The sequence below is a fragment of the Martes martes genome, assembly GCF_963455335.1.
Source record: "Martes martes genome assembly, chromosome: X".
NCBI lineage: Eukaryota > Metazoa > Chordata > Mammalia > Carnivora > Mustelidae > Martes > Martes martes.
This window is the reverse complement of record NC_137897.1, coordinates 116,377,829-116,405,542: the sequence shown is the minus strand read 5'-3', so window position 1 is coordinate 116,405,542 and position 27,714 is coordinate 116,377,829.

Genomic DNA, 27,714 nt, shown 5'->3' with positions numbered 1-27,714 from the left:
GTAATGCGTGCCAAGACAGGAGATAGGGAGCTTGTTGGATTCACACATGCCTTTAATTAAATGAGAAGATCACTTCAGGGTAGTTCAAAGGCTGGAGTGGAACACTAAGTCCTAACTTGAAAATTCTAAATCTTTGCTGCGTTGACACCACTTTCTAATAACTGCAAGACAGGCTGCACCTGAGCAGCGTCTATGGTTGGCTTAATGAAGTTTAGGGAAATAGGCTCACTAATGAAGCTTTAGTAGGAACTTCCATTTTCTACATCACAAGACATGATCTTTACCATCTTTCAGCACTCACATTAAGATCTTTTAGATTCTACCAAGATGCCAAGTCACAGAGTGTGTGGAAATCCAGAAGTTCCTCTAATTGCTTCTAAAATGCAATTGCCATCTTATCCTTTCTCAGTGTGGGACTGAAAACAGCATCTCCCTCACTGTGACTGGGAGCTGGGCACTGGGCTTCCCTCTGTTTTGTGTTTTTAGTAAATGGTAATTAAGAAAAGAAAAAAAGGGTGGAAAGTTGAATCAAATGCTCCCTGTATGACTTAGAGAGAGAGGGGAAAAAAAAGTCAAATTAGTGTAAATCTTTAGTGATTCAAAGAACTGAATAGACTTGTTTAAAATGTCAGTCTGACCAGACAGTCATTATTGGGAACAAATGATAATGGTTATACAGTCACATTTTACATTTATGACACATTTAAGATCTTTTGAAAGCACTTTTATATGTCTTTCTCATTTAAAGTGATAAAAAGCAAAACAACAATCCTGAGGATGTTTCTTGCCCTTTTTTCAAATTCTAAGAAAACGTTTTGACAGGATTCGACCCTGCCTTTGCATGGCTCATCTCTTTCACCTATCTCAAATCCCAGCCCTGTCACATCCTGTCTTGATATCACATTTTAGCATTTTATTCATCATGGAATTTTTTATCATGACTTTTTAAAAAAGATTATTTATTTATTTGAGAAGGAGAGAGAGAGTCAGGAGGAGGGGCAGAGGTAGAGGAGACAAGAATCTCAAGCAGACTCCATGCTGAGCATGGAGCCCAATGTGGTACTTGACCTCATGACCCTGAGATCAGAACCTGAGCCAAAATCAAGAGTGCGATGCTCAACCAACTACACCACCCAGACACCCCACATTCATTGTGATTTTTTAAAAATCACTGCATTGAAATGGTAATCATCTTTAATATTAAGGGGCAGGTGTTTGCCCCTCTTCAGTTCTGTGCTCAGGGAAAGTACCTCACCTACCTCCTCCTAGCCTTCCTTGACCTTGACTCTGAGTTGTGTCTAAAAGCACCATGAACTGAAGAAGTATTCATAAGGTGACATTGCACATAGGCAAGGACATTGTACTTGAGTTCTGCAGTATTTCAAAACATGGGAAAATTCATTGAAGGAGGGGAAAAGTGGGGTGGGAAAGTGAGTCAGAGGGCTGGAAGCACCCTCACCAGGACCCAAACACACATTTTCCAGCAGCTAGGAGTGGATGCCTTTGTAACTGTCATGCGCGTCCCTGGGTTCTGTGTGTCCTTACATGTGTAACTAAGATGCTCTGGTAGCAGTAAGTAGAAAAGGGGCTGCAAAATGAAAGAGTAACCGGCTTCCCCTCCCCAGCCCCGCCATTGTGGCCCTGATTTGGGGTTCTATCCTGCTGCAGCCAACCTGCTCTTTTGAGTTGACAACACACTTGTCTTGATCTATTCAGACCTTTGCTTCCGAGTTACAGTCCCACCTCCACCCCTGAGCAAGTGCCTGCAGGGCTTATCTGGTCAGAGCTGGACAGCAACTCTCAGCTGCTTTTAAGATGGCCACTCTTTTGTTCTATAAAAGCTGCCTATTGGGGGAAAAAATGAGCCATTACCTGAAATGCAAATTCAGGCCATGCACACCCAAATTTATTAACAACCACCACCCCCTTCAAAATTTACTAGTTATGACTTAAACTTATGATAGAAATAAGGGGCCCACGGTATCAGCCTCTCCACTGAGAAAAATTTCATGAAATTTGAAAAGTAATGTGTATTTCAAAGACAAAGAAAAGAGATGAGTAAAATACCAAGAAACTTAGATGATTACCAATTAAAACCTATAACTAACAATGTTTTTCACCCATAGCATGCTGAAATGCTCATGCCAGTGAAGATTACAGTTAGGTTGGCTCGAGTTCTTTCCTATCATAGAGGACAATGGCAAAGAGATGGAAGGAGATTGATGTGAAAGTCCACAGGACTGAAGTAAAATAGATTTGGATCCCAGTCCCAGGTCAGACACCAACAATACAGCACTGGGCGAGTTCCTATGTTCTTTGAGCCTCTATTTTCTCATCTATAAAATGGGGATTTTATCCACCTCATAAGCCTGTTAAGAATATTAAATGAATACCCTATGTAGCGTACAGGCCCACACTGGTCTTCCACCCCTCCTTAGCCTCCATTTCCAACCATCGACCAAAGGATGCAAAGACGAGCCTGTCGTAGGATCCATATCTGAAGGCTACAGACAGTATATGAAAAAGAATGTAATATCCCTAACTCTTTGATGCAGTAAACATTTTATTAAATAAGTTGGAAAGTCAGCAAAGTACTGCAGTTAAATTTGGAAAATAGTCTCAGCATTTCTAGTTCCAGATGACTGCCTGACCACATGTGTTATTTCTTTGTCCTGCAAGTCTCCAATCAAATCACAGGAAATACATACCAGGAAGCAGCACAGTGCAGTGGTTAGAACCAAAGTCCCTAGTGTCATCCAAACTATATATGGAAGAAAGCTCAAAGGAGGGGGAGGATGCTTTCTTTGGTAGAGACCCCAAGAGGATCCAAGCTCAGAGTCAATAAGTACTAAGAGCAAACGTGGACTGTGGGACAGCAATCAGAGTGGCCACATTAGAGGACTGTCAATGGGTGACAGAGCCAGTTAACCTCTCCTCTTCCTCCATGTACACAAAGTAGCTGCAGTATTTGGTCCTAGCTGGAGTCCCAAGAACTGTTTCCTAAGCAGAGTAAAAGATTTGCCTGGAGAAGGCAGGGTACAGGGTAGGATGACACTCTGCCTTATCTGGAAGGGAAACACAAAAGGAAGGACAGCCTCTCCAAGGAATGAAATGCATTAAAATCTACTACTTTGAGAATAAAGCCTGAAATACTTTGAAAGACTTCAAAGGGAAGACCCCTCACTTTAGGACTTCTATGGAGGAGTACTCTCAATCCAGACAGTAGCCCGTCAGTACAACTCTGAAAGAAACTCATGCCAGCTACTGTTCTAATCAATGTAGTTCTTCATTCATAAATCACAGATAACCAGATGTTTGTGCAAAACCAACAGTATAAAAGAGAAGGACCTACATGAATAAACAAAACAAATGATCCCAGAGGAAATAAATTATGCTGGGAACAGAAGTCAAGAATGAGCCCCTATGAAAAAAAAAAGCAATAACAGAATAAGAAAGTTCTTAGAAATTTTTAAAAAGACTCCATATTTTTTCAAGTACAAGGGCTAAATAACAAAAAAATTTATAGTCTAAGATAACAAGATGGCAAATATGAACAGAAAAGGTAAAAAAATATTAAGTATAGATCCAAAGGGTCTAATATTTATTTAAAAGGAGCTCTAGAATGAAACAAACATTAGTTGTTAGGACATAATAGAGGGGAAAAATTCATAGAGGAAACACACAAGTCATTAGATGAAAAGGGCCTTTAAAGTGCCAAATGTAATTGTAAAGATGGCCCATACCTATTCATGTGGAAATTTTAGTTAAGGATAAATAGAAAATCACTTGGCTTCCAGAATACCTCCTTCACAGTAGATTTCCTTCCTAGGTCCCTAGCCATTTCTTCCCAGCCTTGTTTGCTGGCTACTCACCTCCACAAATTCTAAACATTAAAATCCAGGATTTAGTTCCTGTTTCTCTTTTTTCTATCTCCTCCTACTTCTTAGGGAAAATCATCTAGTATCATGAATTTAAGGGCCATTTATAGGCTAAGCCCTATCTATATCTCCATCCTGTATTTCTCTTCTGAATCCAGACTAGTATATCCAGCTGCCCATTAATATTTCAAAATTAATATGTGAAAATGAACTTCTGATATCCCATCCACCCCACCCTCAAGGAAATATCCTCCTTCAATTTTCCTCACATATATTAGCAACTCCATATTCTCTATTTCTCAGGCAAAATTCCTTGGATTTATCCTTTAGTCATCTCTTTCTCCATTACCTTATACCCAGAAACTCTTGTTGGCTCCACTTCCAAATATATCTTGAATCTGGCCATCCCTTACTACCTCTACTGTCACTACCCTGATCCAAGCCAACATTATCTCTTAGCTGGAATACTGAATTAGCCTCTTCACTTGTCCCTCTGCTTCTGTTCTTGCCCACATTTAATCTATTCTCAATCCAGCAGCCAAAGCGAGCCTTTGTTCAGAACCCTACAATGGTTTCATATCTCACTCAGAGTTCAAGCTAAAGTCTTTATTCTAACCTATCAGGTCTTGCATGACATGTCTATAACCTCTGTGACCTCATCTCCTACTACACTTTCATTCACCCCCCTCTTGTCAAACTAGCCTCCTTTCTGTTCCTGAAATGCACCAGACAGGCATACATATCACAGAATGATAGGATGTAATTGGCTCAATCTGAACAGGAAGTTAGAAGGATGTTTGAAAAATACGTTCAAGAAGGAAAAAAAATGTTACCACATAAACAACATGTGTAATAACTTTAAGGTTTTTACTGATGAAATGAAAGAAAATTCCTCTTCTTACAGAAAGGGAAAAGTGGGGGGAAGAAGGAAGGGGGATAGGGAGATGGAGAGGGGCTGGGCAAGAGAGTGAGAGAGAGACTAAAAAACTATTTTTTTCTTTTTGTTTGTTTTGTTTTGTTTTGTTTTGTTTTGTTTTTAATCCACACAAAACAAGTATGGTCTGAGTACCTGCGTGGCTCAGTCAGTTAAGTGTCTCCCTTTGGTTCAGGTCTTAATCCCAGGGTCCTGGGATCGAGCCCTGCACTGAGCTCCTGCTTAGCAGGGAGCCTGTTTCTCCCTCTCCCTCTGCCAGTCTCCCTTGCTCATGCTCTCTCTCTCTCTCTCTCAAATAAATAAATAAAATCTTTAAAACAAACAAACAAAGCATGATCCAAATATGAAACAAAATAAAATAGGGTACCTTTTGAATAATTGACAGAGTATTAAAAAACATAATCCATTTGATCTTGAGGCTTCTCAATGATTTAGGATTACATTCCTTCTCAGTTAAGTATGTTCTTAAACAAATATTTGTTGAGTACTTATGTTATACTGGACAGTGACCTAGGTGCTCAGGGGATATATGATTGTAAAAAAGAAACATAAAATAATTTTTCTATCCTTATGGAGTAAAAATTCAAAGGCTGGAAGATAGATTATAAAAGATAAACATGGGGTACCTGGCTGGCTCTCTCAGTAGAGCATGCAACTCTTGGAGTCATGAGTTCAAACCCTACATTGGCTACAGAGTTTACTAAAAAAAAAAAATATGCAAATGAACAAATATGAAAATTTCAGTGTGCTTTAATCATTCTGAAGGAAATAAAACTGGATGGGTGACTAGTGCTGATATGGTATATACTATTTAAGACTGGGCGGTCAGGTAAGAAGGTGATATTTGAACTGAGACCTGAATGACAAAAATCAGCCAGCCATGGAAAGATCTGGAAGCAGGATGTTGCAGGCAGAGGAAATGGCACATTGTAAAGCCTTAAGATAGGAAACATCATGGTATGTGGCAGAAACAGTATAAGTCCATGGCAGCTGGAAGACAATAAACGAAGGCCATCAGTGATGGGAAATATGATCAGAGAGGTTTCTTGGGATCAGGATTAAGCAAAGCCTTATGAATCATGCACAAGATGTTTTGTTTCATCCTATGTATAAAAAGATACAATTAGAAGGTTGTTTGTTTGTTTTTAAGTGAACTCTACCCCCAACATGGAGCTAGAACTACTGACCATGAGATCAAGTGTTGCATGCTTTAGCAACTAAGCCAGCCGGGCACTCCACAATTGGAAGGTTTTAAGCAGTGGAGGGAAATGATCTGATTTCTGCCTTAAAATCACTCTGATGACTCTCTGGAGAATGGATGGTAGGATGGACTGTCAGGATGAGAACAAGAATAGAAATAGGGAAACCAGTTAGGTGACTGTCACTAGGATGTGACACACAGGTATCAAGTACATATTTAGATAGAAGTCTCCACTTCAGGGGAGAGGTTGGAACTGGGGATTTATAGTTGGGAATTATTAAACAGTATTTAAAATCATGAGGCCAGTGACACTACTTTGTTCCATCATGAAAAACATACATATAATATTATGAATATTTATTAGCTTTCAGTGTTTAGAATCAAGCTATAGATAAGCACAAAGAGTATAATTATATTAGATCAAACCACAGGAAATTGCTGATACTGGGCTATTTTGACATACAAAAATGATAATTTAATATGGTTGAACTCAGTAGTTACAGAACAAATTGTAAATGTTACAAACCTTGACAACATAAAATTAATGACACAGGAGAAAACAGGAGGCAGAAGGGGAAGGAGAGATGGTGGTAAGTGTATATGTGCTTTGTTTACAACGTAGGGAGCAAATAGTGTCGACATTTGATGAAACAAGAAATACAACAGGATATACAGTGCTTAAAGTTTGTAAATAAAATCACTGGAAGAAATTTAAAAATAATATAACTAACTTAATAAAGAAGCTGAAGGGAGATGAAACATGGAAAACAGCATAGTTTGCTAAATTCCTCATCTGTCATAGCAACAGAAAATGCAGTCGATATGTCTAAAATATATCTAAATTAGACTATATATATATATATCTCTCTAAAATAGACAAATCTAAAATAGACAAATTGAGAAACTGTGCTATACTGTTCAGCATTGTGGTATCTTCCAGAACCTTTTTTTTTTTAAGAATTTATTTATTTATTTGAGAGAGAGAAAGAGAGCACAAGCAGGCAGATCAGCAGGCAGAAGGAAAGGGAGAAGCAGGCTCTGAACAAAGAGCCCGATGTGGGGCTCGATCCCAGGACCCTGTGATCATGACCTGAGCCCAAGGCAGATGCTTCACTAACTGAGCCACGCAGGTGCCCCTTCCAGAATCTTTAAAATAGTTACAAGTGGCATCTCTGAGAAATGAAACTGGAAGAGAACAAGGGTGGGAGAAACTTTTATTTTTTATCCTGTATCACTGCGTAGAATGCTGCTTTTGTGCATTCTTTTACAGCAAAAACAAATGACGGTGATGACAATGAAGGTGACAGTGGTGATAAAAAGACAAGAACAGCTTCCACTGGCTATATTCACCTTCCTTTCACCCTTTGCAAAATCAGATTGTGGGTTCCTAACTGTGCTCCCTTGGGCTGTTTATACTAATAATCAACCAATGCCACAGAGTTTTTATTTTGTCCATTCAGGAACACAAAATCACCAAATGTGATTTCTCATATGGATGCTATTATTTAAAGATCTGGACCACGAAATTCCTCCAAAGCAAAGATGTCTCTCCCACCACAAGAACAGATAAGAATTTAAAGTTCCCTATGGGACTTATAGGCCTCACCTCAAACCAGATGGCTGTGGTGTTGGAAGAGCTGTGGTAAAAGGTGAAATTGGTAAAAACCCAAAGGAAGTTTGTCCTCATGATTTCTAAACATACTTATTACAAATGTGAAAGTTATCTAACACTTTAAACCAAATTTAACGGAAGAGTTAGTTCAGTTTCCCAATATTGGTTTTGTGACACCTCTGAGTGCCTCCAATTATTTTAAGGAATGTTGTGAAATTATATTCTACCACCCTAAAAATAATTTATGTTCAACTTAATCTAAGATATAACAACTGTACGTCATTCACTACTTTTACTCAGAGGAATGGGGCTGGCATGGAAGTGTATTAAAATAACGAACATCTCAACTATGGTAGAGTTGGAAATCCCCAGTTCATATCCTGGATTTTATTTATATGAACAAGTAAGTGTCCAGAACATCCAGGAAACTGTTTATTTGTGCTATCAGCTCCTCTCTCCTATTAAGTCTCATTAGACTTTGACTCATTTGTTTCACTCAGGAGCCACTTGAATAAATTATTTAAGTTCTCAACTTATTGTATACATATATGATTATATTATGTATTAAATATGTTAACATGAATTAATAGTATACTAATCTATAACAATATATGCACATATGTGGAATATAATCTTTCCCTTCATGTTGAATCTTACCCTTGGCTGGAGATTAAAAAGAGGCATCCAGACACTTTGAGAGGCGCTCAGATTTTATATATATATATATATATATATATATATATATATATATTCCATCTCATGAAGAAAATGAACATTGGACTTCCTTCCTTCTCTGCATAGTGAATAAGGATCACCGATCCCTCTTAACCACATGGTACCTGCCTTGATGCTTCCTGTCTGTCCTTAAGCAAAGACATAAAATCCCATGGCAAAATAGAAAGTCTGGTTACAATCAACATCTCACTCTGAGAGTCAGCCTCTGAAGGATTAAAGATGAATCACCATGTTCCAACTCTGCCTTCTGGCTTTTCCAGACCAACATCTCAGTTGTAATATTACCATCTGGTTCATTGTCCTTGATGAGAAAATTTCCCTATTATCCTGGCACTGCAATGTTTTCAGGTGGAACAAAATCACAGTGAATGAAGTGATAGTAAATTTGCCTGGTTCCAAGCAGGTAGCCCTGTTTCCCCCAACTCCTTATTTTTTCAATCCAACAATATTCTGAACCTCATTTTAATAGTTTCCCAAGGCTGTGGTTTCTAGCTCCCAGAACACTAGGAAAGACTGGATAGAAACCAAAGGAAGGGGGCATTATACCCATTTGGTCTGAAACCCAATTTGCTCCTCCTGCCCTTTCTTGGTTTCATGTGTGTGTCTGGTTGGTATGTAATGTTTCCAATTTTATAGGGAACAGTTTTTATAACTCATCTCCATGGTTTTCAGTAGTGAGCCTTAAGTCTGCACACTGTGATAACCAAATCCATCCAGAGGCCCCAAGTAGGGGGTAATCCATCTGAAGTCTTAATCACTAAAATAAGGCTCCTCTGGGTCAGTCAGGTTTTAGACCCAATGAGCCTGAGGTGGGAGCAGGCTTTTAACCAGTGCCTCCTGTTAGAAAGGGAACCAAGCCAGTGCATTAGTGAGCGTGAATGCCAGGCCCCTGGTGAGACGCTGAGTTCTGAAGACACAGTGTCACTGTGTAAATGACTTTAAAAATACATGTTTGGAAAAGCCCCAAAATGTTTTAGTCAAATGCTTGCCTGATTATGGAATTTTATGGCCTTAGTAGAGGAAAGAAGCAGCAAGACACAAGCAGAAATCCACCAAGGACAGAGAAGCAAGCAGAAAGCAAACAATGCTATTAGGTGCCAGGAGTGGGCTTTCCCATGACGCCATTATTATCCCAGCCTTTCACAACGTTTCATCCCATTGTTCTGAGCCCCAGAGTATTTTTCCCAAGTCTATTCCCCCAATTAAATGCTTACGCCATTTACCATTTTCCCTGTTAAAGACGGTTTTCGGCATCTACATGAGAAATGGCCTCCCAGACCCCAAGAGATTTAGAGAGATGTCTAGACAGAAAATGACATCTTACAGGGAAGGCTGCAGCGTCCCCTTAAGGGTGAGAATAGGAGAAGAGATAGAAGCAAAGCGTGGGGCTCTATTTTGTCCCTTCCCAGGATAGAATTTCAGTCCCCTGTATGTTCTCTAACTACAACTTTCAACAAGGACGAACTATCCTTCGGGGTTTAGTAACATACAATCACAGCAGTCAACAGCAAGAAAAATCAATCTCCTGAAATTTGAAAACACACACACACACATACACACACACACACACACACTGCACTGGAGACTTAGCCATTATCTGAGCTCAACATTTCAATCTAAATTAAATCCAATTAGAGGTAATCATAGTGGATCATATTAAACCAATTCTCAGACAGGAAAGATTATAATTTTAAATGGTTCCATAAAGCACTAATGAAAAAAAATCATTTATTTCAATTACGTAGGCCTATAACCAATACCTAAAGGTCAGCGAAGAACTGCCAGGGTAGCTATTTCTCAGCTCTGCCTGAACCCCAGCTGAGCTGTATGAGCCCAGGCTTCTGCAGCGAGATCCGCCGATGATGGGATTGAGCTCGAAGCCGTCTATCATGCTAGACTGAGCGATCACAGAGCTCAGTAATGACAGGAGTGATTACCTCTGTGGATGGATGTAATACTACATTTCAGGACTTAGGTGCATAACTAGTTTTCTATTATTACATCTCCCTTTTGTACTCAATGTATTCTAGTCAATGGTGGTATCATTTCTCAAGCAACTTCAGCTTCTCAAGAAGCCTTCCTAATGACTGTGCATAACCTCCTCTTTTCCTCCATGGAATTGGGAGCTATCAAGCACTAGACAAAAGCAGTTTTGCCTTTTACTCCCAAACCATCTATCAAATGAAACAGAAATTAATGCAGTCTTCTGTTAATTATGTGTGTCAATTCTTTCTGAAAGTTGCCACAAAGTGAGAGCTGGAGAAGCCTGGGGACCTAAGCCACCTTCTCCCCATCCAGCAGATGAGTGTTGTCATTTCACTGTAGCCCAGCTGAGAAGAAACGTGGCTTCTAGTGCTAAATACTGCCCCAGCTTCATGGGTTTGCATGACCTTGGCCAAGTCATTTCACCACTCTGAGTCTCAGTTTTACCATCTGTGATACTGGTGTGTTTTCCAAGCACAGGTGCTGTTCTAGGGCTCCTTGTAGGTGTCCTAGGAGTGACTGTTAGAGTTGAAGGGCCAGCAGGTGGGTCCATCTTCCTTCTGTCTTTCCCAAAGCATCCCTGCTTTCATACATAGCTATAGCAGGCATTCACCTAAGATCCCATCTTATAAGGAATCCTGCTGCTAAGATTTTTAAAGCACTGGCCTCTAAGGTCCAACAATCGATCAATCCATAAATGTTTAACTTCAATTCCAAGAGATGAATCATACCAGATAAATCTAGAGAACATATCTACTTAGGAGAGGCCACCCATATTCTCCAGAGGAAATGTAATATTCAGATAATGACAGTCTGATTTTTTTCTCTAGAAAAAAATGGCTGGGTGACTTTTAGTTGAGTCAAGCATACAATGAGGATACTTTTCACTGAAGAGGTGGAAGCTATACTTTCTCATCAAACATCTTCAGTCTTTCTTCAACCAGTCTACTATTCTCAGCTTTTGTTCATGTACCCCTTTTTTGAAGAGGCCATATGGCTTACAAGGTAGTAAAGGTAGATACTTGAGGATACCAGTGGCAATTGTAATCCATACTGGTGCTGAGAAAGAGCTTGAAGGAGAAAGCCTCCATTTGACCAAGCAATTTCAAATGAGTCATTAAATTACATGGAGATCGTCCATTAAATCTGAGGGAAAACTAAAGTGAGTTCATCTTCAAAAAGTCTACTTTGATAGCATCTTACATTGTAAATGAAACAAAGATATTCACAAAATTTCTGTTATTTTACTCATCCCTCCAAATTCAAGCATAAATATTCAGAGATGTACCCGTGCTTACTACCTCTGTATATCATTCCTTTAAATCACCTAATACATTCTTGTACAAAAAGGATTGATTAAGGGGTTTCCTTTTCAGTGCAACTGTTAAATCAGCAGCTCATCCAATGATCTGATGCAGAATGTAACAAGTTCCTGATAGAGTTGTGTTCCCTTCGAGAACAAGTGTTTTTCATCACCCTCTTAGTCACCTAATTTGACTGAAATCTAAGATCTTAATGCATCAGTCTTGTTAATTCTCTTGCCAGTACGTAGGAAATTGAAGCAATAAACCACAACTTGTTTGTAGTGTTGTTAACATTATTAAGTACTCAGCTAGCTGACAAGAGCCCCATTTTTCCATTAAACTTCAATAGCAGCTTCATGCATATTTAGCTCTCTGGCACTTTTCTTATTTTCCCCCTGATGACTTGTTTGAAAAGTTGACCTCAAATTCACTACACTCCACTTCACTTTTTGCATAATCAAAGTTATGACATACTGCCTTAGCAAATTGCTATTGTCTTTTTATTACTGTTTTTTTTAAACACTACTCAAATGCTTGTTCTCTGTAAGGACATACATAGCATTTTTCTCTCATTATGCTAGTTAATGGAACTGGACCTTGAAATTGTAGTACTGAATTTCAAAGGATAGCATTTCAGTGCTTAGGTATTTAAAATATCCTGTGTAATTTTTTATTATTATTATTATTATTATTATTATAGTTGCTGTGGGTGTTCCTTGTGCTTTCATCTGATTAGTTAGCTTCACATTTAAAAACATCAATCTTGGAAGGCACAGTGGCCTTTCTGCCTACTGCTGTGTGTGTATGTGTGTGTGTGTGTGTGTGTGTGGCCTTGGCATAAGGCCACTACCATAACTGGTGGCTTGGACATAACCACTATGTGATATGGAAATAGATAAGTTACCTGTAATCTCCATGCTCCATGACTAGTATACTGGATGTTAGTTGAAAACACTATGCTTTTACATTTTTAAAGCCCATGCTTATAATCTTTCTCTCCAAATTAGCTTCCTCGCTAGGCTCCCCATTTCTGCTAACGGTCCTTTTTTCTTACCCTCTCAAAACCTTAGAATAATTCTTGTTTCCTCCATTTCCCTTTTTTCACCAACCTATCCAGTCATGAAGTACTAGCCATTTCTTTCTCGCAATCACTTCTTCATTCTATTTCCAACAACCCTGCTGAAGTCCAGGTCTTCATTACTTTACTCAAGGGCAGCCAGACTGGTTTTCCCAGCTCTCATGTGTCACCCAACACATGCTATTAACAACAGCCAGCATTGTCAAAGAAACCATTTTGTATATAGGCAGTTGGTCAAGAAATATTTATTGAGGACTTACTATGTGCTAAGGACTGTGCTTGTCTCTGGCCTAATGATGCTATACAAGGGAGGAGCAGCTACTTGATTCTTTGAGCTTGTATTTAGCAGGGAAGCTAAACGTTCATATTCATAGCATCAAAGAACTTCAGTGGCCCCACTAATAATACATTGACTTCCACGTAAGAACTCATAGCATAACATTCAGGGAACTCCACAGTTCAGCCCTGAACTTCCTCTTCAACTCTCTATTTACTGCTATTACCCTACAAGAATCCCATATATTAACTTTATTCATTATTCCTTAAACATGGGAATACTCCTTCTCACCAACTTGATCTTAAGCAACTTGAAGTCATATATACCTCTTGGATACTCCAAGCTCAGCATGGAATTCTCTTTATGATAGAAACTCAGCCAATGGTTGTCATTGATAAAAATACGGTTTACATTCTAGTTTTTCATTCTACGTGAATTGTCCCTACTCTGTGCTTCACTGCAACCATAGAGCCATCTTTGCCCTTATACTTATTACATTGTATTGTAACTATCTGTAAGCACCACTAGAGGAATATTGAGTAAGAGAAATCAAAGCCTCTTCTCCCCCATTCTGTCTTTGTTTGCCTAGAAGCTAGTACAGTGTCCGGACAATAATAGGTTCTCAATAAATTACTAGAAGACTGAAGGAATGAATGAGTATAGAAACAATGTTCCCATGGTGAATTTCATTCTCTCTGGAAATGATGGACAATCAGGTGCGTAGAGGTATATATTTACATTAAAAATAAAAGTGTAATGAAAAGGGCTTCATCAGTCACTTGGCTGTTGCTAAGATATCACTTAACTGGTCAAAAGTAAGTCTCTATTTTTTGAAAATATGCTTTATTTATATATGTAGTTCACATTTATACTCAAAACTGTACCTGTGTACATACACACTTATATCTGAAAGGACTTATTAATCGCCCAACTAATTGCTGCTCCAAACAATATTCCTTTAGAGAAGAACATGAAAGCTATTCTTTAAAATAAAGGAATATGTACAAAACCCATAAGCTTTACAAAGTCCCAAAGGGAGTTACGAGGTTGGAGCCGGATGCTATTACCAGCCACTATATATCATTCAAATACAGCTTTTAAGGAGGAAACCATAACCCATTGGGATCAAGTAGAGGAATTTGCAATTCATCATCTGTATTTTGGAGTCTGGAACTCCAGTCTGTCCCACCCCATTAAATGCTCCCTCTATCATAAACATGCAGGCATCTCAACTAGTTAGAAACATGTACAGCATCTGAGTTTTAAACAGATAGTTGAACTACATACTTCTTGAGTATTACATAACCATGTTTTCTAAGTATTTAGCATTTTCTGAGAGTTATCCAGCAAAACATTCTCCTACTCACTCTAGGAGCATAAACACTATCTTAAGGATTTCATAAAATGAAGGAAAAAAAGAATTTCATAAAATGAATACAAATAGTGTCTACACTGCCTAACTACTTCTTTCCTAGGCAATGTAACAGTTCCATTAATACTTCCCCAAAAGTCAAAACATCAATCATCTATATCATTTATCCCTTCTATGAACTTCTTTTTTTTTTTTAGACAAATAACCTACTTCTATATTGCTTGAGTGTTTATATTAGGAGTATGCATTGCTTTTGTGATCAGAAAAGCATTGAAGTTATTTTCATTTTGTAGAAAAAGTTAAATAAGTGATCAAAATTTCATTTAGTGCTCTAATTGGGCTATTAGCAGAACTGCATGTAGTGCTAAATTCACTAAGAGATATGAGAAGGAGACATGGAGAGAACACCAAAATAAAAGAGGAACATAGAGAAGAAAAATGAGTTTTAGTTATATATTTACTGTCCAAAGACAATCAACATAAAGTACTAAAACTTACAGGGAAGAACTAGAAACATAGTTACAAAATACACAAGCCCTATCTAGGTTATGGCTAATGCAGCAAATACATGCTGGTGCTTTTAGAATATGCTAACCAAATTCCGAGAATTAAGCATTTATATTGTGTATAAATATGTCAACATTTATACATCTGTCTTCCAGGAAGACAGAGAAATGAGTGAGTTCACCTGAAAATCTCTCTCCCCAAATCAGGCTTAATACAGCTATAAAGCAACCAGAAAGAAAGAGATCCTTCTCTGTTAAGTAAAGATTTTAAAAATAGCATATTTTGTATTCAATGACAGATTTACACAATTTTCTACACCAGGTTCCTGTGATGCAACCAAATAAATAAATGTAATGGTCAAGATGGAAGAATGAATCAAAAGGAGAAAATAGACTTGACAGCACAGAAAGCTGAATCGTGGAAGCAGCCAAATAAATGGAAAAATATTCCCAAAGTACTTTGTAGAGAGTAGAGAAAAAATAGCTGATGTGGAAGGTAGGTCTCATAGCCTACCTACCAGTAGCAGGTGTTTCTGAAGAAGTAAATGGAAGTAATGGATTAGAAACAAACATCAAAGCTAGAATAGAATAAAATGTTTCAGTTTAAAAAAATTATCTGAGATTAGGTATTACAGAGGATCACCAAGTTCCATGTCATAAACAAAATTACCGAAGATCAATATATATTCAGATATGTCCTGTTTATTATGTCCAGAAATAATTTAACATTCCCAATAGCATTCAAGGAACAAAATCTCAAATCAAAATTATCATGATTTGTTCTTTTTAACAAAGTCAACCAAAAGACAAAAGAGCAATGACTATAGGGTTCTGAAGGGCAGCATGAGATCTGCAAGGTTTTGGATGGTGAACCAGCCCAATAAAGAGTTGGCTCAGATTACTAGACATGAAAATCAGGAGATGGGGCAAGAGATGACACCAGAAAGGTAGTTTTGACTTTATCTTTGGGGTAATAGGGAGCTTTTGAAGGGTTTTCAATGGTCGGGGACTCAAGTAATGGGAAGGGAGACCAGTGGTAACGATCCAGAGGAGGGAGGCTAGTAGACAGGAATAAGGATACTGAGCTGGAAGTCACTTTTGTTTTGGTTTTATTGTTTGGTAAAAATTCATTTGGAGACATGTGTAACGAATCAGGTGGGCAATCAGGCTGATAGAAAGGATTTGGCAAGAAAAACAAAGTATTAAATGAAATGGTTTTCTTATGACAACCACAACTGTCTGAGGGGATTGCCATGAGACTGGGCTAAAAACTCCAGGAAGTCAGAGGCCAGGCCTCGTCCTCTACTCTTGTCTCCAGGACCTATCACAGTGGCTGGTATAAAGCAGGCATTTAATACATACTTATAGAGTAAATGAATGAAGAGAGGAACTCCAAAAATGGTTAGACCAATTGCAACATCACTGGAATGAATGTTTCTACCAAGGAGACTACTCTGAAGGAGGATGCTCATTTAGAATGAGAAAAAATCTGGCCCATTTGAAAAAAAGAAGAAAAAAAACAGTACTTTCATTTTGTAGTAACAATTTGGAGTTGATAATTTTAGAACTAATATACCAGGGGCACCTGGGTGACTTAGTTGTTAAGCATCTGCCTTTGGCTCAGGTCATGATCCCAGGGTCATGGGAGCGAGTCCTGCATTGGGCTCCCTGCTCGGCAGGAAGCCTGCTTCTCACTGTTTCTGTTCCGTCTCTCACTGTGTTTCTGTCTGTCAAATAAATAAATAAAATCTTTAAATAAAAAGAATTAATATACCAAATGTCAAATACTAGCCACAGCAAGAAAAAAAGATCAGATAATTCATTGTGTTTAATTAATTCACTGTGATTGTGAATATATCCTTAGTCCAAAAGCTAACCATTGTTTAATTAGGTCCTCTCACCTTATGAAATGTCTTAAACCAAAGAAGAATAGAATGGGCCTGGCTGTATTATGATAATCACACTTACCTAGCAAATGAAGCAGATTTCATTGACTAAGAGGCAGTCCTTAGCACACTCTCAATTGTACAAAAGAAATATACTATGTTCGTAGTTATTCTTCCTTTATTCTGTCTTTAGCCAAGATGCAAATTTTTCTAAAACTTGAAGTGTTCCAAATCCTAATATATAACACCAGATTTCATTGTATAATAGTGCCATTTGTTCTATTAAGATTTATTGAGTACCCCCATATATACCATCCCTGCTGAGGAACACAGACTACAGTGTGTGTTTCACAACTGTTTCACAAATGCCTGCCTGGGTCAGGCAAATCATCTGCCCAGTCTGGTGTTGTAGCATCCCATAGTAATTTCTTCAAAAATATGATATTTCATTGAAACCTTGTACTACCTGGAGCCTTTGATTTCAGCTGTGGGCTGCATCAGAAAATGCTCTTTCAAAAAAATTAGTCGAAACTGACAATATCTAATCAAGTCTAAATTTTGAGGGCCCACCAAATGTGGTCTTGAGACACCTTTATGGCTCAGCTCTTTATCAAAAAACAGCATCCTTTTGCTCCTGGCAACTTGAATGTCCAGAGACCTAAGAATACCAACATGTTTTCCATAGAGTGGCTACTGTCCCACAGGTTGAGTCCTTGAAGTGATGAAGCACTGAACTTGTATAACTGACTTCTCCCAATTTTGTGTCTTCTCTTTGCCCTACCCAGTGCCATGGATTTTACAGAAAAGCTCAGTCTGTACTGTCATTTTGAAGTGCAGAAGCTGAGCATTTCCATAATTCCCTTCCACCATTATAACTTAGGTTCAGATTTTGTGAAGGGATTTCCCCTGCTATTATTTAGCGCCCAGTGATTATATCTATACAGGTCATTATTACTATATCATAAGCACATTGTGAATTCAAGAGAACAAGGTGACACAGCTCCATTCCTAGAAGAGCTAAGAATCTAGATCCAAAGGTCCCAGAAACATCTAATTTGGGGCTATTGACCTTGATCTGAAAGCCAAAAAATTGTAAGTCTTCTATAGGCTTGGTTCCTGAGCATGAAAACTAAAGACAGGAGGGAAAAACAAAACAAAACAAAACTGCAGAAACCTGTCTTTGGGAGTACTGAGAATAAACATTGGGATCAAATATTTCCCACAGATAATTAGCAAGTTGCAAAATGAAGTGTGGTATGCATATGAGACTGTGGAAGAAAGAGAGCAAGGAGGGAAGGGAAATGCAAACGTGTATTTTCATCAAGAAGAATTGCTACTGGCATTGAAAAAGTTAAAGAGATTCGGGACAAATTAATGAACTGAAAACTAAATTAGTTAATGAAGTAAGCACCACAAAATTAATGAAGCAGGGACTGGTAGAGCTCATTTTCAAAGAGTAGCTCTCTGAACATGCAGATTTGGACCCTGGCCTCCGTATATTTTGAGAACCTGGCTACCATTACCCGAGACAGAACTGGATAATGTATTATCAATGACGCTTTCTTTCAAATAATGTCAATAAACAACACAGCTTTAGATCTCTAAGCCATGGCTTCAGCTTCATCCTGTTGGAAATTCTGACATCAGATCAAATCAGAACAAAAGACGAATGAATAGCAAGAGAGAGAGTAGATGAGGGAAACACTGATTGAGACAATGACAGTGCCTCTTTAAGGGGCCCGCTTCACATGGCTCACCTACCTGTGAGCCTTTCAACACATGTAGTCATATATGTAACCATTTGTATCTATATTCAGCTAAACAGTGTCTCCAACTCCAATCCCTTTGCTTATCTCAACTCCCAGTCCAACAGTGAGAATCCTGGTTCCCACCACCTGCCATCCATTGACTTAGCTGTTCTATCCCAGTGTACATGCATAGCAGTATCAGAATCCATCTGTACCAGCAGAGGAAACAACTTTATGGATCAGAGTCCAGCATTTATGTGAAGATTCTTTTGCCTTTGGTCTTAGCAACTCCCCTCATTTCCAAAGTTACTTAGGCCAGTCCCTTCCCTCTTTCCCCTCCTTCCCCACCCAATCTCATTCAGTAAGGTGGCTTCAGATATTTGTAATGCAGTTAGGTTCTTCTGTCACAGTCTGCATCCAACCTGGGATTCTCCCATTTCCAAAATATATTTTTTAATTTGTGTCCATTCAGATTTACTCTTCATGCTATAAAGCTCTGTGGGTCTTGACAATGCGTAAGATCAAATACACCAATATAATATCATATACGATAGTTCCACCACCCTAAAAAAAATCCCCTGTGCTTCACCTAGTCAACCTTCCCCACTCCCCAAACCCTTGGAAACCACAGATTGATTTCCTGTTTCTGCAGTTTTGCCTTTTCCAGAATATCACATAGATGGAACTATGCCTTTACAGACAGGTTACTTTCTCTTAGCAATACACATGTAAGACTCATTCATGTTGTTGAGTATATCAGCAGTTTATCCCTTTTGACCACTGAATAGCATATCCCTGTCTGGATGTACCCACAGTTTGTTTATCCATTCATCTACTGAAGAACATCTTGGCTGCCTCCAGTTTGGGGTAATTATAAATGAAACTACTATAAACATTCATGGGCTGGGGACATAAGTTTTCAATTCACTTGGATGAAAACCTAGGAGTGTGATTGCTGGGTCATATTTTAACTTGATAATAAACTGTTAAACTGTCTTCCAAAGTGGCTAGACCATTTCATATTCTCAGCAACAATGAAGGAGAGTTCCTGTTGCTCCACATCCTCGAAGCATTTGGTGCTGTCAGGGTTTGGGATTTTAGCTATTCTGATAGGTGTGTGGTAGTATGTATTTGTTGTTTTAATTTGCATGTGCTTATTGGCCATCTGTACGTCTTTTTTGCTGAGGTATCTGCTTGGGTATTTTGCACTTCTTAAATACTGGTTCATTTGTTTTCTTACTGTTGAGTTTCCTTGTATGATTTTGGCACAAGTCCTGTATCAGATATGTGACTTGCAAATATTTTCTTAGTCTTGGCTTGTCTTTTCATTGTCTTAACAGTGTCTTTTACAGAGCAACTTAATTTTTTTCTCACAAAGCCTCTGCTTTTAACCATAGTTCCCTATGTCTCTTTATTTTAACTGTCTGTCACAATTGAATTCCAGAGTCCTCCATCTCTCCCCAGCTCAGGACCTTGGATGGTACCAATTACAGCAATGGAAAATACCATCAGCCAAAGGTTTTCCCTGCTTGGCAGCACTTCCCTCTCCCTGAATAATGCCTGGAGACCATCTCACACTGGCCCCTTTCCTGTTCCTCACACTTGCTAGGAACATTTCTGTCTCAGGGCCTTTGCACTTATTCCTCTCTCAACCTAGAATGTTCTTGACTACCTATAGATGTTTTCTCAAATGCCAGCTTCTCAATGAGGCCTACTTTCCAGAACTCTGCAGACCATTGTCATCCTAGCAGCCAGTCAAAACTATTTTAGAGTATGTCTATACACTTTCTGTTACACCCAGGAGGGATGAGCAACTCTTGACCTGTAGGCAAATGGTGGGCCTACACTGGTGCTATGGTCTGCTTGTCCATCTCAGCAGAAAAGATGAAAAGTCTGTCTCCCAGTGAGCTATTTCTCTAATGTGTCCAGATATTAACCACAGTGACTAAAAAGCAGTGCTAATTTTCTCATCAGTGTTCTTCAATAAAGTAGGTAAGCTAAGTTGTAAGCATTTTTATTTTTTTTTTTTTTGCCATAAACTCCATATAGCGATTTCCATCCTGAATGGGGAAACAAGAGCCCAGGGAATATTTTTATTTCCTAAAATTATTTCCCATGAACAAAAGTTTGTTCCCCACTGGAGGAAAGCATGTGCTTGCCCAGAACAGGATACAGTTGATTAGGGTCAGTGGTCACGGTTGGAAATGTAATTGGTTCCCCCATGCACATGACAAAGAAAGCAAATACACAGCCAGATACTAGTCCTAGCTCCCCACGCCTACCACACAAAAAATTTTCCCAGGCCCACCCACTCACTTACCTCTCACACTCAATGGCCTCTGACCCTCCTCTCCCCAGCTCCATTCCTCCCTGTCTCCAGAGCAGCATCTCAACCTTTCTCTTCCTCTGATGACCTGTTTATTCCCTTCTTTGGTATTCTGACCTCAGCTATGCCCACCTCCCTCAGGATGCATCCCTCCTTGATTTTCCTGGCCCCAGATGCTCTGGGCAAGATGCACCTCCTCCATAAGCCTCAACTTTGCACAGCACCCCCCCCCATAGCTGCAGCCAGGTTAGGCTCTCTTCTCCATGACAGGACATATGCATATTATAGAGAGAATTTCTTTCTTTTTTAATTTATTTTTTAAGAATTTCAATTCCAGTACAGTTTAACATACAATGTTATATGAGTTTCAGGTGTACAATGTATCGATTCAACCGTTCCATACATTACTCAGTGCTTATCAGGATGAACATACTCTTCATCTCTTTCACCTGTTTTGCCCGTCCTTCCACCCATCTCCCATCTGGTGACCACAAGTTTGTTCTCTATGGTTAACAGTGAGTTGTCTGGTTTGTCTCTTTTTCCCTTTGCTCATTTGTTTTGTTTCTTAAATCCCACAGGAATGAAATCAGGTGATATTTGTCTTTCTCTGACTGACTTATTTTACTTAGCACTGTACCCTGAAAGATGATTTCTTATTCATGGCAATAAGGCTGTTGGCTTAGGGATGTACAAGACCAGGAGGAAGAGGAAACGGTGAAGAGAGCTTTTACAACAAATGGATTGGAACAACTTGCTTTTGCAAGGATTTGGATTTTGGTTTCTCTGACCCTCAGAATCCTGGCAGCAGCTATCTAGCAGTTTTCCCTTTAAGTACACACTTTCTCACTCACGAGGGACATTGATTTCTCTAGTGCAGACAGGCAGAATGCGAATGGTGGCACCCCTAAAATTAACAGTGGTAAAGCAAGAGATGATTCCAAATGTGCTGATGGGGAAACTAAAATTCAATCCACTCTCAGAATAAATGATGTCATTCGTCAGTCTCCTCTGATCAAGAGTGAGAGTTTTAAAAGAGTGAGTTTTAAAAGGTTAAGGTCCTAGAAATCTTAACTACTTTGACAATGTCATCTGACAGTTGATAAGAGATAAAGAAAATGAAGAATCCTTTTTTTAAAAAGATTTTATTTACTTGTCAGAGAGAGAGAGAGAGAGAGCACAAGTAGGGGGAGCAATGGGCAGAGGGAGAAGCAGGCTCTCTGTTGAGCAAGGAACCCAATGTGGGGCTCGATCCCAGGACTCTGGGATTATGACCTGAATCCAAGGCAGATGCTTAAGCAACTGAGCCACCTAGGCATCCTGAAAATGAAGGATCCTAATCAAGGTTTTAAGAAATGTGCACTGTAGGCTCCCATCACAGGCTGCCTGAGCTTGATGGTATTCCGTGTTTTCCATTCCACTGTAAGTGAACACAATCTTACAATTGATATCATCTCTTTCTGTAAGACTTACAGTGGTTAAAAAAAGAAAAATACTACCAAAGGAATAAGGCAAAAGAAAATCCTATCTCTAAGTGAAATTCAAACAAATGAGACAAACATATTTATAGAAATCTAAAAGGGAATTCAAGGCCAACAAGAATAACTGTTTACTGAGCACAAACACCTGAGTGCCAGAAATCAAGGCTTCTAAAGTTTCCCATAGTTGAGGGATAGTGGCTTTAGCAGATATTAGTTTTCCTTATTGGAAAATTGTGCAGTCAGCCCCAATGTTTATAGCAGCAATGTCCACAATAGCCAAACTGTGGAAGGAGCCGAGATGTCCTTCAACAGACAAATGGATAAAGAAGATGTGAGATATATATATACATATATGAATATGTAATATTCATATATATATATATATGAATATTATGCAGCCATCAAAAAATGAAATCTTGCTATTTGCAATGACATGCATGAACTAGAAGTAATTTTTCTAAGTGAAACAGGTCAATCAGAGAAAGGCAATTATCATATAATTTCACTGATACAAAAAATTAGAGAAACAAGTCAGAGGATCATAGGGGAAGGGAGGAAAAATGAAACAAGACAAAACCAGAGAGGGAAACAAACCATAAGAGACTCTTCATCTCAGGAAACAAACTGTGGGTTGCTGGAGGGGAGGGGGGTGGGAGGGATAGGGTGGCTGGGGGATGGACACTGGGGAGGGTATGTGCTATGGTGAGCACTGTGAATTGTGTAAGACCAATGAATCACTGACCTGTACCCCTGAAACAAATTATACATTGTATGTTAAGGAAAAAAAAAAAAACGATGTGGTGAGAAAACAGCCAACATATCCCATTTTTGAAGGAAACTTCTTCAAAAAGGAAATCCATAAGTTATGGGAAAGCCTCTGGGAAGGGCCCGAGGCCTTCTGTAATGCAGTGTTGCTGTTGCCACTGAACTGGTGTCACATCCATTTCCACTGAGCCCGCTAGGTGGCCCAGCCTCCCTCAGCGTCTCTCAGGAGAGCAGTGTCCACCACATCAACTGCACTTCTACCTACAGCCTGAGGGACTGGTTTGGCTGAAAAAGCCAGGCAAGATTTACTACATGGAGAGCCTATGACAGGTCACTCAAGCAACCAACCAAAACTCCCCATTCAAAGATTTGGGGAAAGACAAAAATGGAAGATATAAGGAACATCTTTGGGAGAAGTTCCTAGCATTTTTAATGTTTATCCAAAGACAATAGTGTTGTATCTTTAAGCTGCTCTCTGAAAGGCACTCCCAAACAGAGAGTCAACTGTTGATCTACTCTACCTTGGAAGAATACGGGTGAGCTAGGTGAAAGGGATTAAGAGTACACTTATCCTGGGGTGCCTGGGTGGCTCAGTCCATTAAGCATCTGTCTCTCAATCTCAGCACAGGTCTTGATCTGGGTTGTGAGTTCAAGCCCCATGTTGGGCTCCAAAAAGTAGTACATTTGTCCTGATGAGCACTGAGTAATGTATACACTTGTTGAATCACAATATTGTATACCTGAAACTCATATAACACTCTATAATATTTATAAAAAAAACACTCTATGATAATCCTACTGGAAGCAAATAAACTTCCATCATGGCTTATGGGCCTAAACTATATACCTAAACCAGCCCCTCCAACAAAGGGATGAGGGATCACTGTGAATGGATAAACCAATTATTCCCTAAAATAAATTTGAGTTCTTTCACCTAACAATTCAGGCTTCACTCTGTTTAGAAATAGAAAATGGGTGAATGTGCCATGAAGCCAAAATAAATGCTGGATGTGCCAGGGCAGTGAGGAAGCCACCACTGAAAAGTCACCAAATGAGTAGAACATGGGTGGCCAGAGAACAAGGCCAAGGACAGCAGTCGAGAATTGCCCAGTCCCTATCTTCTGTGGCTAGGGGTCCCAGGGAATCAACAACGCAAGGTTTATGACGGGAACAACTGTAAAAAAATGGTGCTGAACAGTTTATACATCATTTCCTGCTCTATTATTTCACTGGATCCTTGCAACAATGTATTCATCATATTTGTATTCATATTCATTTATCTATTCATTTTCAACAAATATGTTGAACACCTACTATGTGTCAGGCACCATTCTAGATGTGAGAAAGACCAGGGGGAAATAATTCAGATAAGGCACCTGTTCTCATAGAGTTTATAGTCTGGGTAGAAACCAGCAATAAACACGAAAAAAAAAAAAACACCACATACAAATATGTACAAAGGACAATGAGTACTGTGAAAAACAATAATGGAGTGATGGCACAGAGGGGCCTAAGAGCAAGGCGTTCCTTTCAACAGAGTGGACAAGGAAGAGGGTTATATTGGAATTAAGACCTGGAGGATGAGAAGGAGTTATCCTGCAAGGATTGGAGGTGGATTGGAGGGCAGAGGTATAAGAGTGCCCCAAGTAGAGGGAACAGTCAGGCCAATGCCATGATACAGGGAGGAGTCCTTTGTGTTTTTGCAACTGGAGGGCTGCTGCAGGGGTGGCTGACCCAGATGGAAGAGTGCAGAAGATGGATCCAGAGAGACAGGCAGGGACTGACCAGTGAAGACCTCAAAACCAATTGGAAGGACTATTCCAAGGACAATGGCAAGCCACTGGAAGGTTGTGACTGACTTGCATTTTCAGAAGGTTCTTTCAGTGACCAGGCTGAAGGGGGTCAAGAGTGTGTGCAGGGAGAAGAGTTACAGTGAGTCGTAGTGAGAGATAGCCAGACACTGGCTAGTGTTGCTGGAGGAGTTGGTTAGAAGTAGGCAAATGTGAAATAGGCTTCGGACATGGAACTTGCAGGGCAAGTGGATGGACCAGACCTTGGTGGACGAAAGGGGATGAGTCAAAGATGACTCCTGGGTTTGGGGACTGAGTAACTAATTGGACAGTGGTGTCATTTTCTGAGATGGGGAGAACTGAAGGAAGACCAAATTTGGAGTGGGATGAGGGTATTTAGAATCCCATGAGGAAGTGTTACAGCTTTGTTTTACAGATTATGAAAAAAAAAAAAAAACCCAGCAACTGAGTCTCAGGGCCACATAACCAGAATTCTAAGCCTGGTCTTGGCCTACCCAGCTCCCTAGTCTCTAGAGTGTCCAGGATCAAGAATCAAGCATCTCTGCAGAGTGCTCCCTTCTTCTGGCACAATCTCAGCTTTTAGTTCTCCTTCTCTTATTCCCAACATCAGGAGGTCTGGGAACCAGGATGAAATGTGTGGGACTGGTCCCAGGACTCTTTTTAGAGTTTTGTTCCCAACTTTTCCTGCTAAGACAAAAAAAATCTCCACTAATATCTCTTGCTGCTGAGCCAGGCCTTGGAAATAAAGAATACAGGTGACTAGGTAATTATCTCCACAGTCTAACACAATGCTGGAAAAGACAAACTTTCATACAGTAATTACCAATTGAGGGACAGAAATTGAGAACCTTCCTAACACTCTGCCCCCCTGAGAAACATGCTCAAGTACAGTGGGGGACCAAAGCTAGCTCAACACCAGCTCACTTTACATTGGATTTGGTTATAACGGAGTCCAAAGATGGTCCAAACACTCTTCTTGTCCTGGGATGTCATGTTAGCGATCACACTGACCACTAGTTGGAATAACTTCACCATTGACTAGGCCTGGGGATTCTGTCACAGAGAGATGGGCCCCGGAATGGGAGTTTTATTCTGGGAACTAGAGTGTGAGACCTGCACCTTGAATTACAGTGATAACTGGCCTGGATCTTTCCTTATGGGGAAGAGAACACTGCTAGTGGATTACCTTTGAAAGCAAGGGGCAAAGACGTTTTCTTGAATTGTTCTTGGAGGGGAGCAGAGAGCCCCCAAAGCCAGTCCTAGATGCAGATAGAAGAGAAGATGTTTAATGCTGAGATTTCCTCTAACTCAACCTCCCCTTTCTGCTGCAGCTGAGGATTTCTGGGTGCTCTGGTGGTAGAGTGGGGCAGCCCCAAGAAGGTCAGGTCAGGAGGTTAGGAAATAATTTGGAGAGAGGACTTGGGGTCACCTTCGGGAAAATGCAATCACAGGAAGAAGAAAAGGTTGGTGCCCACTCCAGAAGGTACTGCCATTTGGAAACACACCTGCTCCCAGAGTTCTGGGAAAAACGGGGTTTCAAGTTGAGGCTCACAGATCACGACTGTGGCACCTGAAGATACTACACTGTGGTGCTGTGGTTCTGAGCTTTGGGTCTTCAGTTGACCCTCCCTGGCAAAAAATAAACTGTATCAGATGCCCCTTTTCTAAAATTTCCTTAAGTTTCCCTTCCCCTCAGGTCCATTAGCATCTTTCATCACGACTGCTTTTCACTTTGGTGTCTTCATCTCCATCATCACCCCCAAAGCAAGACCCATGTCATTTGTCACCAGGAGTCCCCCAACTGTCCTCCCTGCACCCACTCTTATCCTCTGCTTCAAGCTGCTCTATCACAGTAACATACTCAGGCTGGCTGAAACAACAGGGTCCCAGAGACTCAGAGCTTGAGATCAGGGTAGTCCCACTGTTGCATTCTGCTCAAGGCCCTCCTCTGGGCTGCAGACTGCTGACTTCACATCATATCTTCTCTTTCCTGTTTTGATGGGGATGCTGAGGATTTAGTCTCTTCTCTTTCCTGCACATCATACGGCACTGTTAGCTGTAGTCACCGTGCTGTACATAACATGCCTCAAACTTATTAGCTTATAATTGAAGCTTAGACCTTTTCACTGGCTTCATCCAACTCTCCCCCACCCCGGCCTCTGGTGGCCACAAATCTGATCTCGCTTTCTATGACATTTTTTTTCTTCAAGATTTCACATGTAAATGAAATCATATGATATTTGTCTTTCTCTGTGTGACTAATTCAAGGTCCATCGCCTGTTGCTGTGACACATTATATCTTCATGGCAGAAAAATGCAACATAGCTCTCTGGCCTCTTCACTTAAGGATGTTAACCCTATTCAAGGTGACTCCACCTTTGTGACCCAATGATATCCCCAAAACCCTACCTTTAAACACCATCACACTGGGATTAGGTGTTCAACATATGAATGGGGGTACACAAACATTGAGTGCATTGCCTCCTTTTCCAATCAATTTCCCATACAAATGTTCTATAAACAACCCGCTATCTAAGAAAACCATGCCCAGGATGCCAGGTCCCTGGACTGTAGTCTCAGACAGAACATTAGGCCAGCAGTTCTCTCTCAGACTCTTTCCCCATCATCATCTCCACAGAGTTACCCACAAGCAATAAAGCAAATATCCAACTGACCTCTGGGTACTACCCATGTCAACCCAATACCTCTCACCATACCACAACACATTAGCAGCCAAAATGCACTTCGTCAAACCCATTCTCCTCCTGTCCTTAACCTGTTACACCTCTAGAACATCCACTCCAATCTTCCCCCATTGTC